At 40.3% G+C, this 18,307-nt stretch overlaps 1 protein-coding gene across 1 annotated transcript in view; it reads right to left on the bottom strand.

The window, feature by feature from the left end:
• Nucleotides 1-17,830, bottom strand: part of LOC310922511 (putative ribonuclease ZC3H12B) — a 31,318-nt gene extending 13,488 nt beyond the window's left edge. The window contains exon 1 of the mRNA XM_083883137.1: nt 17,806-17,830. The gene's annotated coding sequence lies outside the window, so the exon portion shown is untranslated. The remainder of the gene's footprint in view (nt 1-17,805) is intronic.
• Nucleotides 17,831-18,307: the final 477 nt, after the last annotated feature.

The raw sequence follows: 18,307 nt of genomic DNA, 5'->3' as shown, positions 1-18,307 counted from the left end.
TTTTGTTCAACTCACCATCTTGAAACCTCCACTTTCTCCCCTGACCCCTACAATGCCTTTGATGCCCTCCCAGACTGTCCATATGCAATCACAAAACCCTTTTTCCTTGTACCCCCCAGTTCTCTGTGGGATGGCACAAGCAGCCCCAGGCTCGTGGTGATGGTGTCACCCCCTGTGCTGGGCCACCATCTCTCTGTCTTGCTGGAGTTCTCGTGCTGCCCATTGTAATCTCCACCTCCTTTGTGGTTCTGAAGAGGAGTTTTTATCATACAATTGTATCAGTTTATTACAAACTTTTCAGGCAAGATGCATTTTTAGTACTGTGTGTAGATAAATATCTGCATTTCTGCTACTTGGACTTCTTAAGGTAATTTGTTACAAGTCTTTCTTTACAATGTTTTCCCTTCAGGTGAATGAACTATGACTGAGAAGAAATTCAAATTATATTCTAGCATCATAATAAAGACAAGATGAGAAAAGGTTCAAATAGCAAAAGCTTGAGACACAAAAAAAAAAAAAAAATATTGCAGGTCTTAAATATAAAATTAAATATTACATTAATATTACACATATTTCTCAAATATCATGTTGTGTCCAAACATTGTAATTTTAGCTTTATTTGAAAAAACATTTAATAAAGTGCAAAATGCAAAACTGCAATGTAAAGAACTTAAAATCTGAAATAATGTACGCTTGTTATTGAGTTTAAAGTCTATCTTGTTTCTAATACTTGAACAGAGGACACATTTCGTGCAGTGCCCTTAAATCTTCAAACTTCTGCTAAAGCTGTATGTATTCAACTTCTTTTCTAACATTAACTTTATGGCTTAATTTTTTTTAATTGGCCAAATCACCACTAAATTTTTCTACAAGAACGATAAGTGATAGTCTGCATGTAATATACACAATTTGTATACAGACAGTCTGAAAGAAGATACGTGCAAAAATAGAAAACTTTTTCTAATAAAAGAGTATTTGGTAGTCTGCATTTTCCACATGCAAAACAACTCCTGGTTATTAATATTTCGCCTGTTTCACACTTTGAGTGACAAATTCAGTAATTCCTCTGATACATGTGAAAACAACTACCACAATTATAGCCTCATCTCCAAGAGTACTCCCAGTCAGCAGGAACATATTTATGCAATTAACTCACTGGCATTTAGAACTAAAAAAAAAAAAAAATCCAGGAGCAATAACAGTACAATTTGTCTGTTTATTTGTTTTTCCACACTGTACTTCTCAGAAATTCAAATGTCATTTTGCAGAGTACTGAAAATAACAGTGAATTTCTTTCCTTTCTGATCTATATTATTTAGTAGTGGTAGCACAGTTGTACCAAGGGATCTCCCATTCTGACCATACAGTCCCTGGCACAATGAATATACAATCTAGAATTATGACGACAGGCTGGAATATCAGAAAAACTACATGGAACAGTTTGGTACTGTTTGTCCAGACATTTTAGAATGTAGTACTTTGTAGGCTCACTAAGGGAGTTTATGCAGGGAAAAAAAAAACCCACACACTAATTAGCAGTTAATAGAACCACCCTTGTGAATAATTTTCCACTTTTTTGTTTTCTTGCTGCTTATAATGAATACTTTTTAAAGTTAATATAGATGGACTAAGGAATTATCACAGTGGGTTTATTTTTTTTTTAATCTTCTTTCAACCAAATTCAGAACAAAAACTAAAAAAACATGACTAGTTTGAGTAATGCTTGATTTTGCTGATAACTACAAAACTGAGAAAGAATTCAGAAAATATTTTCCAAGATAGAATCAAACCTCGTCTTGCAGATCATGAACAGCTACATTTTCTCACTGAAATTTCATAATTTGTTTATCATGAGTTACATTCCCCCCAAAGACAGACAAATATGAACACAGGCTTAAAGGAATGAAAAGAAAGCTATTACAAATTTCTAATTTAAAGCTATTACAATTCAGAAATACAAACACTGCAGCTTTAAAATTCAATTCTCGTGATGCTTGCTGCTAAGCAACCAACCACGTTTTCTTCCTAAACACCTCTTTCAGCACAGTCACGAGCAACTAGTAGAACTGACAATGTGATTCAGAAAAAAGATTCAGACAGAATCTTGTATGTTTTGTTCATAAGGGGCCAAGCTGAAAGCATCTCTTCAGCTTTGATGGTATTAAAACAGAAAGAAATAATCTGCAGAGTAATGAAGTACTGTAATATAAATGAAAACACTTGCAAATTATTCAACAATCACTACTCAAATAACAATGACTATTAAAGAGCTGGTGCTAGAAATACTCTAGTCCAAGCTTGTCCATTTCAACAGAACCATTAAGAACTTAGTTTAAACTTCTTTTTACTGCCTTTCCATCATCCCAGTGTGCTCTGAGCCATGCCCCTCAAAGGGGCAATTATCTGATACACACACCTCCTTTGAATAACAACCTTTAAATGAAACACTTTATCAACTTCTTTCACCAAATTTTAAGCATTTTTACTTTTTTTTTCTGTCACTGCAGATACTAAAATGCAAAATTAAAATAAAAAACTCCAACTCAAATATCTCAAATATCTCTCTTACCTGGATAAGAAATACTTAATAATGATTCTATAGTATTTATTTTAAGGAGGGATAGGTTTGTTTGCTTTCCCTTGTGTACTTTTAAGATACACGTAGCTAATCAGTGTTTTGGTTTTTTTAAATAGCTTCCCAAGAAAAAAAAATTTAACTGAAAAATGACTGAAAAAAAATGTAACTGAAAAATCTGAAATGGTAATATGTAGGGGACTTCCACATGCACAGCAGGGAATAAATATTGCAGATTTCTCCTTTTGTATTTCTTAGACTGTCTCCATAAAGCAAACTAAACCAAATAAACATCTTAACAATAATATAAAAAAAAGTAAGTGTTTTTCTATTAGGAAAATTAAGTTGTTCCCTCCATGGCTTCAGCATGAATTTTAATGCCTTAGTGTCTCTGTGTTCTCTTCATTTCACCAACTTATCATTAGCATGCACCCATGTGTAGAAGGAAGAGGAATGCTTCTGGAAAGACGCTGTTCTAAACAACAGCCAAGCCTTTGATTCCTGTGGCTGTTTCCACATGATCAGAAGCTGACTGAAGTACACAGAGACATCTATCCAAACTTAATTTTCATGTTGCCAGTTCTGACAGGAAGAGCGACACAGACCTCAACAGCAACTGGCTGAACTTATCATGGTCCCAGGTTGCTTGTTCTACAAATGACACCCAGCCTATTGCCTTCACCACTAAACAATTGGTCAGGCTGGCATACAGATATATCTATATATAGATATACAGATATACTTACAGCTATGCCTCCTGATCAGAGTGTAGACAGTGTATAAGCCTACTAACAGCAAAAGCTGACAACTTCCTTGTTACACACACACCAACTATTGTCTAAAGAGTCTAAACCTATGGAAACAATATAAAGAAGTATATAATATTTAATATTTAACAATACAATAAAGAGAACAATTTTTAAAATTACTTTAAATAGTGTTCAGGGATACTAAGGACCTCCAGCCCTGTACTGTGCTACAGCACAGACCAGTGGTTACTCTAAAGAGCCCTAAAGCACTTCCCAAGTACATTTTCCTGAGCTTTAAGAACTTCCCCAACACACGACTAATTCCCATTTTAAAGGCATTGTGACTTGAGCCTGCAGTGCACATACACAAAATCCCAACAAACCAACCAGCACCAAAATGCATTGCACTCATCTTTGTGAATGTGACAGAACAATATTTGTTAGGCAGTAGTTATTGTCAGAGGACACGGACCAGGAGCAGCTCAAGATGCATAAATGGCTCTGGATTTTAGATGAGCCCTTGATTTTGAAAATTGAATTTCTACAGCGCCTATGAAGAAGGTAACACAGCTAAACATTAGTGTTTTCATGGCATAGAAGACACAATTATCTTGTTGTATTCTTATCTCAGGAGCGGTATAGATATTACACATTGCTGCCTGCCGCTTTGAATGTTTTCTGAGATAGTGAACTATTTTATCTACTAAGAAACTGCTCAAATATGAGTCATAAATTAGAAGTGTAACTTCTTCTCATTCTAATTATACACTTAGGTAGTACACATCTGCTGGGACAGATTCACAACTGAAGAGAAGCAGAGAAATATTCTAAAATTAACATTTGGGTTATTTCAGAATGGATTAAAAATTGGAAAAGTTGTGTTGCATGACATTATTGATTGCCATTTAGGTTTTGCCTTTTTTTCTTTTATATGTTCTCTGTAGTCTTCACATGCATATTTGTGGCGTATTGTATTAGTGACTAGTTTTACCAGTACATTTCCATGGCCTTTCCTTAAGCAGAAAGACAAAACAAATTTCAGAGCCCCCAGCCCCAGGGGGTACAAGGCTCCCTAATGATCTTGGCTCTTCCAGAAACATTCTCATGGACAAAGTACAGCTGGTGCTGAAGGGGGTCCAGAGAAGGGGCTTGACCTGGGGGGGAATTGCATCACCACTTGTCCTCCTAATTGGTGCTTTGTATCAATTATGCTAATTTCCTAAAACCTAGAAAAATGTACTCACCCCTGAGTGGGGTGGGCTTTTGTGGACATCTTTCCATAACTGCCTCTGAAGGCCTTCAAATAAAGATCCTCATTTATATTAATATCTCCTTACTAAAATTATCTCGAGTTTCATTTCCAGGTTGGACAAAAGGCAAGAGTTATTCTGGCACACCCAGATGAGACAGGACAACCTGGTACCCTTCCTCCAGACCGAGAACATCCTGCAAGGAATTCTTTCCTCCCGGCAATCCTGAGAATTCCACGTGGTCTGAGGTTGAGATACCACAGTTCCAAAATCCCGCAGGAGGTTTGTAGCTCTTTTTGTCGTGTAGTATGTAGTTCGTATCCGTGTGCGTATTGTTTATCTGTTTAAGGTCAGTAATTGCCAGCAATCCTTGGACAACCCGGCGTGCTGGTGGGGGAATTTGCTTTTGGAGTGGTTTCTCAGAGTTTGGATTTTTTTTTTTTTTTTTTTTTTTTTTTTTTTTTTTTTTTTTTTTTTTTTTTAATTTCGCTGCTTTTCCTGCCCCAGATCAGCTGGGGAAGAGGCGGGGCGTGCGCGCGTGTGTTTGCCGCTGGCTGAGATTGTTCATGGGTGGAGAAAAGCAAATTACAAGGCGAAAGTTTATTTGGAGTTTAAACGCGCGGGTTTTGAATTCAGAGCTGACCTGGGCACGGAGCGGGCGGGGGAAGCCTGGTCTGCTCCTTGGTGGGAGGCGGGAGAAGGATCACCACTATCCTACAGGATGGCAGGACGGGGAGAGATCCCCACTATCCTACAGGTTTTGTGAAGCGGCCGGGAAAAGCTGGGCTCGCACCACGGCAGGGGAGGGGGGAAGCGCCTCTACTTCGTACGTTCCATACGTGGAAAGTTTTTTCCAAGATTTCAGAGTAAGGGCGGCTCCCGCACTCCCGGGACAGCTCCGCCAGCGGGGCGGCCGCGCCTCCCGGGACGGAGGGAGGAGAACAGCGGCTCTGACCGGAGCCGAGCTGACTCCTGCCGGTGTCCTGGAGCGGCCGGGGCCTGGGGCAGGGGAGAGGAACCGGGACAGGGACCGGCCTGAGTGCGGAGCCGCCACTGCGCAGCCCCAGCCCCGGCCCGAGCGTGAAATCTGCGGGCGGAGAGTCACCACCCTGGGCAGCACCGATTTTGCTGCTGCGGGAGACTGGGGAAAAAGGCAGAGTTGAGTCCCGCGAGGAAGCTCATGTCACCTTTGCAGGCAGGAATGGCTCTATGGCAGTTTCCGTAATAAAGAGTGTTGTTTTAGAGAGGCCCGGGAGCCGCAGTGAGTAGCGGGTCTGTGCGCCGGGCAGAGAGAGCTCTTTGTGCTGTTGAGCACCCAAAAGGGAAACACCGAGTGCAAAGCAAAAGAAGTTTTTTATCAGACTCCCTTAAACCAGGCTATAAGTAAGCAGAGTCCTGTGTTAACAAATATCTTAGACTGGAACCTGAGCTCAGATACTGTAAGGGCTGTTAGTGCCAGAGGGCCAAGAGAAATAAGACCTTTCTTCCAACCTTTAAAATATTAATTAGAAAAACGCTGGATGTTTTATCAGTTTCTCTATTTGCCGAACTCTTCTAAGAAGGATCCGCTGGAGTTTTGCAAAAGGAGAATAACAGTTTAGGGTGGTTTACTGAATTGAATTTTTTAAGTACTTTCTCCTGCATCCCTGTGAATAAGAAAGGCCAAGGACTCTCTGCTACTACATAGAAGAATTCTAAAACAGGGAAAAGGAGCAAGCTCACCAAGACAGTCCTGCCTGATAACTATATTCAGAAATCAGCTGGCAAAGGAACTGGAGAACTGGAGAATTCAGCAACAGAATTGCTACATCCAACAGCTGCGTGGAACCCACTCTAAGTTTGTTCTGTGAACATCTGCGACATGTACCCTATGCCACGTTACTGAAACAGGTTAATGTCATTCTGAAAGTGTCTGCTCTTAATCCCTGGTATGTCTCTGCTCCCAACACTAACTGATAATGTATCTGACTGCCCACAGACCATCAAGGAAGCCTATTCCAGCAGACAGACCTGAGGGGTGTGCCAGACTGGGAGCTGTATGCAGACGAGAGCAGCTCCACGTGAGATGGCAAACAGGTTATGCAGTGACAACCACGAACCAGGTGACCAGGGAAAAGGCTTTGCCATCCAATGTATCATCACAAAAGCCTGAACTGATTGCTTCAATGAAAGGTCTAAAACTGAGCAGAGTCGTCTGGAAGGAAAGAAGACTGGCAGCTATTCAAGGTAATAGAATTGAACACTCTGAACAGACCCATGCACTGGTACAGAATATTTGGGGATACAGAGAAGCAGCTTTTACGCAGTGCAAAGCTCAGCAAAACAGGAAAACAACTTCCAAATTAAAGAATAATTTTGCTGATAAAATATTAAAAGGGGCTGCAGAAAAAGGCACCTTAACAATGCCACAGAAGGAAATCGATTTGTCAAGGTTTGCTCCAAAGTGTGATTTAAAGGACCATCAGTTTTCTCACACAAAGGCCGAAATCAAGGAAAGTGAACAGACTATTACCGCAAAAACAACCCAAACACGGGCAAAAGAGTTGTGTTAAAAATAACAGAGGCAGGAGATTTTCCTGGGGACTATCGGCAAATCAATTCTGCTGAGTTGCCAAGCAAAGAAAGTAACAGTTACGGACTGGTGTTGGCTGACACCTTTAGTGGACAGTCTAAAGCTTCACCCTGTCGCACTAACACAGCAAGGGAGGTGGTCAAAGTTCTTCTCAGTTATATAATTCCAAAGGTTTGGGATTCCTTTGGGGTTGGTCCCCAAGTGATCAGAGGAATTAGTCAAATGTTGGGGATTGTTTGTGGTCTGTAAATTCCTATATACTCCAGATGAGTAATAAAGATGAACATGTGAATGGAACCCTCAGAACACAGATTAGTAGAATTTGTCAGAAATATCCATTACGTGGGTTCAAGCCATGTAATGAGGATCTCCATGCAATCAAGGCAGAGACAACGTGAATCCTTATGAAATACTGTATGGCAGGAAATACCAAATTGTGCATATTATGGGAGAAATCCATATGGGGGGGGAAATGACTTGCTGAGGTATTTAACAGCTTTTAAGTTCCACTTGGCAGAAGCTCCAGAGATTCATCATGTTATCCGGACACACCTGCCCATCTGTTCAAAACCTGGAGACTGAGTTTATGTTAAATGGAAAGACAGTGACTTTACAAGCTAAGTGGAAAAAGCCATTCCAAGCCCTGACTACCCTCACTGAAACGAGAGGTGCTGACAAAGAACCCTGAATTCATTGCTCCAGGGTTAAGAAGCAGTGACTAGTTGTCACTTTTCCAGTTGTTCCTGAAACCGGAAAACAAAGACTGATACAAATCAAGATTATGTGATTTAAAATGGTTTTTTGGGCCTCTTATCTGCACACTTGGCCATGATTCAGATTTGGCCCTAAAGATTTGCATGTAGCTCTAGTCCAAAATGTATCCAAAAACTCTTCATAAGAACAACCTGTCAGAGAGGTGTTGGATATAAAAAACTGGCCTGGTAAGTTTTGCCCCTAGATAAAGATAAGGCCTGTGTCCATGGGGCTATGATTCCAAATATAATATTTAATCAGATTAGGGCTGTTGACAAAACAGAATAGCTCTTAATTTCCTACTAACCACAAAATCATTAATACCGGTTGCTCTAATACAGATCAGAGGGAAAGAATTGCTAAGGATTTGGTTGAAATTTGAAAGCAAACTCATTCTACACCAGATACCTCCCAAAGGAGCTCACTGAACCTTGAGTATCTTCAATACATTCACATCATGGTCACCAAATGGAGCCTGGATAAAAAAGTATTCACAGTAGCTGTAGTTATAGTTGGCATCTGTATAACAACAAGTAGGATAGCTGGTTGTATAAACCAGCAGTATGGTTAAATATGGAGTAGAGACTAAACAAGGTAGAGTAGTGTTAGCCTCTAAAAAAAGGGGGGGATGATGCCATTTAGGTTTTGCCTTTTTTCTTTTATATGTTCTCTGTAGTCTTCACATGCATATTTGTAGCTCTGTAGTCTATTGTATTAGTGACTAGTTTTCCCACTATGTTTCCGTGGCCTTTCCTTAAGCAGAAAGACAAAACAAATTTCAGAGTCCCCAGCCCCAGGGGGTACAAGGCTCCCTAATGATCTTGGCTCTTCCAGAAACATTCTCATGGACAAAGTACAGCTGGTGCTGAAGCGGGTCCAGAGAAGGGGCTTGACCTGGGGGGAATTGCATCACCACTTGTCCTCCTAATTGGTGCTTTGTATCAATTATGTTAATTACCTAAAACCTAGAAAAATGTACTCACCTCTCGGTGGGGTGGGCTTTTGTGGACATCTTTCCATAACTGCCTCTGAAGGCCTTCAAATAAAGATCCCCTTTGATATTAATATCTCCTTACTAAAATTATCTCCAGTTTCATTTCCATGTCGGGCAAAAGGCAACATTATAGGCAATTATCTCTTGTCCTCAATAAAAAGGCAAAGAGCTGAAGATTAGCAGCATTTTGCCTGTGTGTATGAGCACCTTGAACCACTAGATTTTCATGCTTCTGGTTATTTTAAATAGCAGTAACAGCAATACCTTACAGTTTACACATGCATATCATAATAGAGCATATTATAATAATGCATATCATAATAACAAATATGTTGTGGTTCAACAGGAATTAATTACGTCATCAATTTATGTTTTGAACATTAGAATGAATTATTTTCATTGCATAACAAATGTGGTAGTTTGGAATATTTAATTTTCATTTGCTGTGTCAAACATTGCATGACTGTAGGAAAATAGGACAAAATAGGCTTTTTAGGAAATTTTCCTCCTTAAGTTGGCCATTTGAAAATTAAAGTGACTCCAAAATTTGGTGCTTTTAGAAAACTACAATATTCATAATTTGTAATCATAGTTTACAACTATTTAATATAGTTTCATTAAGACTGCCTAAGAGCTTCCATACTTAGCAAACAACACTCACATAAGCATCAAATCAGCAAAGATGTACATGTATTCTGATACAGCTTCCATAAAAAGTCCAAAATACATATAAGTGAAGGAAAAGAGGTATATAATGTTTTAAAAGCAGCTGCATTTTGATGCAAATATTTGGCATTAGCAGTGCTTACAATATTGTGCTTGCTGAAGAGTGAGGAATCTTACTTAAAGGGAATACTTTAATTTTAAGATGCTTAAAATGAATACATGTTCAAATAGTTCTTGTACTTTCCAATCTAATAAATTAGATATGGTCTAAATTAAGATCTGAGCACAGATCTGCAGCTCCTTTATACATTTAGAGACATGTATAGTAGTACTCATGAAATATGTGCTAAGTCAAGCAGCATTTTTAACAGAAGTGTTAAAATGGCAGATCAGGCTTTTCAGTCCCTTGATAATTAGAGCCATATAAATGACAGCATTTTGATTCAGTTTAATGATTTTTTTTTTTCTTATCTTACTATGCAATGTCAGTCTCAACACATTCCTGGGAAGTCTCAACACTGTCATTTTGATGAACAGGGAAACCTTAAATTTACACAAATCAAAAAAATCAAAGGCCTATTATTGTATAGTCTTTTATCAAGTGAAACTCAGTACAATGTCAAGACAAATATTTCACTTTTTCTACTTATTATGGCTTCTCTGAAATAAAGCACTAATATACATTAAATCTAAAGTACTAGCTGTTTACACCAGCAATGAACACATTTTCTTTAAAATTAATATTGAAACAGCAACTGAAAAACAGCCTGCTAGCTATGGTTAGTAATAAACTTTATTTAGAGGCTTCCTCTTTCTGAATCAATTCAGAAAAAGTATTTTAAAAGAAAAACAAATTTGCCATTTCTGTTTCTCCATCTGTCTCTCCCCCTCCCTTAACCATCATTGGAGAAGAACAATAAGGAATGTGACTTTGCACTCTTTTATTACAGAGGCAAAGGACAAAGGAAGATTTTCAGTGTTGACTCACCAGTTAAGATAAATGTAATTGTTACCACCACCCAGCCCTGAAGGGGATGTTCTTCCTTGACAAATGCTGATGGAACATTTGTAATAGTAGGAAAAGTTCAGTTGTGCAGAGAGGGCTGAATTTCAGGAACTCACACACCAGAATACATAGAACTGGAAATTACTTTAGAAATACCACTAGGCTTTACCTTTCTGATCTACAATTTATATTGTAATTCCTGTCTACACTGAACAGTGGTGGAAAAAACCCACTATATGCACACACAAATAAATACAGAGAGATAGATACGCCCATATATACATATATGTGTAAGTTCTAATTCTGTCAGGGCATCACTCAATACATTTCACAGATCAGTTCAGAAAAGTGAAAAAGACCTCTTCCTTCCCAAATGCTGCAAACACTTAAAAGTTTGGTTGCTCTCCTTCCTCACCAAGCTCTACCCACTGCTCCTGAAGTCTTTTTACCACAGTTGGCTCAGTTTAAGAAAGTTATGAATGCTGTTTGACAACTATGGAAATGGGGGGCACTGCCAAAGATGCACAGTAAGCCCCTGAGTCAGCAGATCAAGCGGTTTTCAAACATCATTGGAATATCATTGAGTGGGTATGAAAAACTAAACTAATGAAATCATGCAATGGACTCTTCACTAAAACACCTAATTAACCAGAACCTACTTGTTCATGGCTCTCCCTAGAGGTATGAAGAAGTTGATGGGTTCATCATGACAGCTGGAAAAGGGATTGGGTGGGAATTTTTGCGAGAAAAATTAGTTTGTTTCTTAAACACAGATCAAGTTTACAGTGCACCTCAAAAGAAAAAAAAAAAAAAAAAAAAGAAAAAAAAAAAAAAAAGAAAAAAAAAAAGCATCTGTGCAGCAGGGAACAACATCTTGCAGCACAAAGGCAAGAAAGAACCATCAATCATGACAAACAAAAATATATAAATATTTTCGTGCAAGAAAGTACCACCCCAAGGACCTAAGTTTCTCACTTTCCTTTTCAACGTTGCTGAATACAAGTTATTGGTGTTTGGCTGGATTATTGGACAGGAATCAGAGAGTGACAATATCCTTCAGCAATAACAAGACATTGAGCTGAATTAGATTCAAGAGCCAGTCCTTACTTCCCAGACTTGAAAAGTAATGAGCACAACTCTGCCTTTTAATGGTCTTTTTATTTCAGGAAAATTAGATTAAATACTGCATTTTCTAGTGATCACGACTTAAAAAAAAATCCAACCCAACAACCTTAAGAAGAACATCCCGTATTTGCAACTGAGTTGCTACACGCTTCAAATTTAGAATTTTTTTGGCTGACCTTGATGAAAACTTCCTCATTCAGCTTAGCAGAAATTGTACTGAGTTATTATGTTACTATGCTCAACCTCTCGATAACAAGCAAGAAACTAAACAGAAAAACAGAGCACTTTGCTGCATCAGAAATAAAACCTCAAAGAAGATGCTCAGAACTTCGTTTTATTTTTCTAACTCTGCTCAAACTGTGGATTTGTACATTACAAACATTAGGTGTTTGCCCTGCAAGATTGACAAGAGTATGACTAAACATTTGTGGCACCTTTTGTAAAGGGTTCAGAAATTAACCTGGAGACCTTTTAGAAAATGCCAGGAACATAAAAACATGAACCTACCAACAGACACCAGGGAAATGAGAACAAGCACTTTGATTAGCTGTAAGTTAGAGAAATCATGTCTATTTCTGAAAACCCAAGACAAAATATATTAAATACTAGGGTCACAGTAGATTTGGAACATTAAATAAAGCAATGTTTTCTTTGCTATGCAAATATGTGATTAATCCCTTGGCCCAAATCTTTTCACCACAGATTTTTACCAAATCTAAACTTGCCAAGAAGTCATTTTGTTCTGATCATGACTACAAGATTTAACTCAACCTGCATGACAGAAACAACACCACAGAACAGAAAACTTGGTAGGAAAGTTTCCATTTTTACTGCACTCTTAGCATATTGTGGAGTTTTATTAAACTGAAAAATTGTTCTAAAAAAGACCCTACAGCAACACCTCAGTGTTTGAGGTACTTCAAATTTACTTCAGCAAACACTTTCAGTCATCACAGATATATGTGCTGGACTAAACATAAAAGCAAGCTGTGTCTAACATATCACAGAGAGAACTTGAAATCACTTGAGAAGGAGTCGAGAGAGGAAGATTTGGCTGGATATTGAAAAGAGGTTTTTCCCCTGAGGGTGGTCAGGCACTGGAACAGGCTTCCAGGGCAGTGGCCATGGAGCCTTTGGACAATTCTCTCATGCACACAGGGGGGTTCCTGGGGTGAAGGGCCACGAGTTGGACTTTGATGATCCTCGTAGATCCCTTCCAACTCAGTATATTCTGCAATTTTGTGAACTACAAATCAAGTGTGAACTGAAGAAAAATGCAAAAGTAGTATCAAATTTAAGCGCCTTGCCTCAAACTGCATTAGTTTTGTCATACTCATAAGTATGAATTCACAGGGACAGAATGGGCATATTTGGAATGATAAACAAAGGAAGCAGCATTTCAGCTCTTTCTTAAGTTACATGATTGCTGTTTGGAGTTAACCCAGCCTAGAAAGAACAGACAGTGCTGAGCACAAGGCAAGTATGAAGTACAGGCCTTCTGAAGGGAAGCAAATGGAGTAGTTCCGTTGCATTAGATATTTAATCATTATTTCCTAAGACAGAAAAAAGGGAAATTATTATCCAGTAAACAAATATTTCAAAACAAGTGTTCTAAAATTAAGTATTGTACCTTTTTCCCATCTATCTTACCTTTTTAATAATTTTAAAGAACTACAACTAGGATTATTACTACTCAAAAAGCCTCTTGTCCCTACTATGGCAACATTTACACTTCAGTTGACAACACTACAAAAAATAAGAGCAGACATGTAGCTCCTTAAACCTTATTTGTGGGCAGTTCCTTATAAACCAAGATGATTTATTTGGATATATGACCAAAGGAATGCACTAGTTCTCCTAATCCACATTCTGATAGGAGGCCATTTGGTACTACCTACTCTGCAGATATAAATGACTCATTAATGCTCTGTGAAGAGGAAAAAAAAAAAAAGTTGTGATTGCAGCTAAGTCAGACACATCAAGGATGTGATGCATCTTATCATCTTAACTTACACTTACATTCAATTTGTAATTATTTAGAACACTACTTTGACAGACTAAACCAAATGTTCCTTTAACCAAAATTCTCATCCAGAAGCAATCATTGAGAAATCTGGTGGGAAAAAAAAAGGCATTCTGTTGGTAAAGACCCTCACATGCTATTCCATCCAACAAAAGGCAGGATGGACTCAGCTGCTAGAACAGAAGCTTTCTGATAAACTGAAACAATCACTTTAGAAACTACTAAAAAAAAAAGTCTGAAGCAGAGAAAGTCACCCCACTCAGTAAGCATCAAACAGTACCTTTATGGAAAACAGCAAGAGGAGCTCAAAGGCATCTTGTGACTTTCTATTTTCATTCCAGTTTCCTTGCTTTTGCAAAAACAAAGTCCAAGTAAATGACAATTAAGTCTGCCTTAAGCATGATGCTGGACTAAGTGATCTCCTGAAGGAAGTACAACACAAACTAATTCTTTTATGCTAAGATTCCTTTATTCATATAATGGCAACGCTGCTCATTTCCAAGGTGAAGAAGCTGGAAAGTCATCATCAAGAAGACAAGAGAAAAACCCTACCACTGTTTTTGAAAATGAAAACAGCAAATCCCTATGCTCCAGTTGCTCCAGCAACTTCCTCACTCCATTTCTAAAAGGAGATCTACCTATGGACAAGACCTGAGGGATGAAGGTTTTTTGGTGTGATGGATTAGTTTGTTTACAGGGGTGGGGGGTTTGTTTGTATTTTAGATCAGGACAATCTTGAAATCAGAAAAGGAAGAGACTTGGCAAAGAGGAGCAAACTAGCATTTGATCTTAAAAAAAAAAAATAAAGCATCAGGTCAGAGGGGGCAATAGCACGTGGGTTTAGCTTGAAATTGTCAGACTTAGTTTTGACTTTATGTGATTTGGCTGTGGTGTCTGTGGGCTCATTAAAGGAGTCCACACCTCTTGTGGATGATCTCACTAAATATAAGAGTCTAAACCTTTGGCTTTACCCTAAGGCTGATACTCAGCTCCTGTTACAGCATTCAATTGAAATACAAGTTGAGTCGACTAAGGAGAACAGATATTAATCTTGATGAGAGTCTCTCTCCAGATGGAATGAATGGAGAAAAGGGCTCTTCAATTCTGACTGTGTAACAAACAAGCACCTTGGCCTATGCTGGGATTTGTAAAATGCTTTAGTTCTACTGTACAATGATTTCCTAATGAAATTCTAGAAAAGGCCTAAAACAAATGATGTAAAGCCTAGGTTTGATTTTGACATGGTGAATCAATCTGCTTTATAGCAAGCCACGTCAAAAATAAACCACAAAAGAAAATTAAATACAGTAGCTACCTTTAGAAGTCAAAGATACTTAGCTGAAGTACTTATTTAAATATAGAACATATATATTTGAATTAAAATTGCCAGCTAATGAAAAGTTTTTCTTATTATGGCCAGTCTCAAGAATAAATTGGTCACCTCAGAAGAATGAAACTACATCTCAGGAGATGTTATATTGCTTAGCTCTGCACTTCCAAGTATGTTTCCTAATTCTGAAATATATCTTATCCAATACTGCATATCATGGCACCAGACAGCCTGGATCTGAAAAAGTGGTCATGGTATTCTTATTTCCAGATTAATTGTCTGAGATACCACGAATATATAATATAAAATACAGCTTTTCAATAAAAAGGGACAGTTCACAGGAAACCAAAAACACCCCACATTAACAGATGGTAAAGCATTTTAAAAATACCAGTATTATTGCTCAAGCAAGCTTTTGATTTACAATGTATTAAAAAATAGCTTTTCACCATAAAATCACTAAAAAATAAAAAAGTCAATATATTTAAAAGTATATAGATGCCCAGCCATGACAATACAGCTCTTCAAAGCCCTTTATTTTCCAGCAGATTCCATGATGCAAATGAGGACAGCATTCTCAGGTATGTGTAGCATTACAGCCATTTGAATTTTTAATATTTTTTTCATGTTATGAGATGGACAAATCAATACATCGAACTAATTTCCAATGCGGCAACACCTGAGAGCTGCTTCCAAATTAATAAATTGCTTTTCTTCATCTGTCCAAGCCCTACTTTCACAACTGAACTTAGGTGCTGCCTTCCTTATCCCCAAAAGCCCCAGTGCTTCTGCCCTTGATTAAAACAGTTTGAAAGTGCAAATAATAGAAGATATTTGTTTTACTCCTGTTATTCACAGATTTATAGCAGAATTTTAAGTGTTCAACAAAATAACATTCCAGTTGCAAACTGTAAGGTGGCTGGGAAAGTCAAAACCAGCAGATGTCTACAAGGGAATAATTTGCACTGGAAAAGGCTTCCAGAATGATCAAACAACAGAAAGCCAGAACATACCTGATTTACAGCTGTTGACAGTAAGAATTTACTTTCTTACTAGTTCATCAGCATATAAAGTGTCATTGGCATCCATTCATCCATCTTAACCCTTTTCCTTGTCTTTCTTTCCAAATAGTGAGTCTGAGTTAGGTTTAGATTTAGCAGTTACATTTTCTTTTTTAAAAATACATTTCATTGAGATAATTCAAATGAAATTGACTTAGGAAGCCTTATGGATTGCTTCTATTAAAACTTGCTAAACATGGGATTATTTTAGAAGGCAAACAGATCCAGAAAATTTCAACAGTGACAGGATTGATATATGGAAAACATGTAACATTCAGGAAGAAAAGACATATTCCTAAAGCAGCTAAATTATATTTGAAGATGACCTTGAAATTCCCACTAACCCATTTTTCTATTGAGAAGCAAAAAAAAAAAAAAAAAAAAATTAATTACCAGCCAAATTTGTGAAATATATCTTCCAGTCCTACACACCATAGTTCAGTTGTAACATTTGGCAAGCAAAATGTATATCTTACCAACAAAGGATCCTTCCTATACTTGACAGGCTCTTCCATTTCGATAAACAAACATACCAAGCATAAGGAATCAGATGGACCTGGAATGCTGCATATTCCCAAGCACCCAGAACTACTGACATGCATAATGGAAGTTCATAAATGACCAGCATTTTAATAATATCCCTCCTATTCTTATTTCCCATTTATGGCAACACATGCTAATCACTGCAACACATTGCAAGACTAAAACAAAACAAAACAAAAAAAAAGTAAAATATCAGACGTATCTCAGTAAACCCAAATAATTCAGATTCACATTTACCAGAAGACACAATATAGCTTTTGCTTCAATTTTTCTGTTTTGATAGCCTGTGAAGTAAATGCCTCCTGTGAAATATAATTTCTGAATGATTTAATGACAATTAGAAAAGCAGACGGCTATTAAAAATAACATTTTTAAACGAACTGATTCAAAAAGTCTCTCAAACCTCAAGCACACACTGCATGAGCGAGCAGTTCCTTATCCACAGTTGCATTATAAAGCAAAATGGAAGGATGCAATCATCAGGTACCCTCTACAAAAGTAATTTCCTTATTTCACTACCTTCCTTCGTTAATTCAAGGGGGGGTTTTTTGCATTGTGCTTTTGTTCAGACACCCAACAACCTCCTTAAACAGCTGCAGCCTTTTGCAGCCTCTCCTCGGAGCTTTAAACCCCTAAACGACGCCAGGCGAATTCCCAAGCTCCGCCGTTTCACCTGCCCGGCCAGAGCATCCGGCGGGCTCTGCCAGGCGGCTGCGATGTGTGTGTCCCCCGGCCCGGCATGCGGCTCCTGCGGGGCAGGCCAAGGGCAGCGGGAGGGACGCGCCAGACCGGGGGCCGCCGCTGCCGGTGCGGGAAGGGCGGCGGGGGCACCCCGGGAGTACCCAGGGCAGGGGTAGGAACACCCCCGGGCAGGGGTAGGGACACCCCCGGGCAGTGATAGAGGCACCCCCGGGCAGCGGTAGGGACAGCCCCGGCCGGCGGCGCTCCCCGCGCGGTCCCCGGCCCCGGGGCGCTGCCGGACGCCGAGCCAAGGCCGCGGCCGGGCCCGGCGCGCCCGACGGGCGGCAGGGGGCGCCCCGCTGCCCGCTCTCCCCGCTCTCCCCGCGGCCCCGGGGGAGGGGAGGGGAGCGCCCCGCCGGGCCCCGCCGCTCCCCCGCTCCCAGCCGCCCTCCCGCCCCCGGCCGGCCGGGGCCTCACCCGCTGCTGCGGCTACGGACGCCCTCCGCGGCTCCCTGCGGGATCTGGCGGCGAAGAGGCGAGGGACGGCGCGGCTCGGCGCGGCCGCGGCACGGGCCCCACTCCGGCCGCTCCCGCCGCATGGAGGGGGAAGGGCTGGCCGGAGCGAGGGGAGATGAGGGGGCGTGCGGGAGCGGGGCCAGGACGGGACGGGATGGGGAGGGGAAGCGCGGGCGGCGGAGTTCAGCGCCGACGGGAGCGCGGGGGCCGCTGCCGCCGCCTCATCGCCGCCCGCGCCGCACCGGGGCCCGCGCCGCCGCCCGGCCGCCGTCGCCCCGGCAACGCGCGCGCCCCCGCTGCCGCAGGCGCGCGGCTCCGCGCCCCCGCCCCGCGCGCGCTCCCGCCGGGGGCGCCCCGCGCACGCGCGGCCTTGCCGCCCAGATCACCCGCCGCCAGGGGGCGCTGCAGGCGGGGAACGGGAACCGGGGGACGGGGATGGGGATGAGGATGGGGACTGGGGACA

This window comes from Zosterops lateralis (genome assembly GCF_965231275.1).
Source record: "Zosterops lateralis genome assembly, chromosome: Z".
Lineage (NCBI taxonomy): Eukaryota > Metazoa > Chordata > Aves > Passeriformes > Zosteropidae > Zosterops > Zosterops lateralis.
Note: the sequence above shows the minus strand (reverse complement) of the source record. Positions and strands in the feature narration are given on the sequence as shown.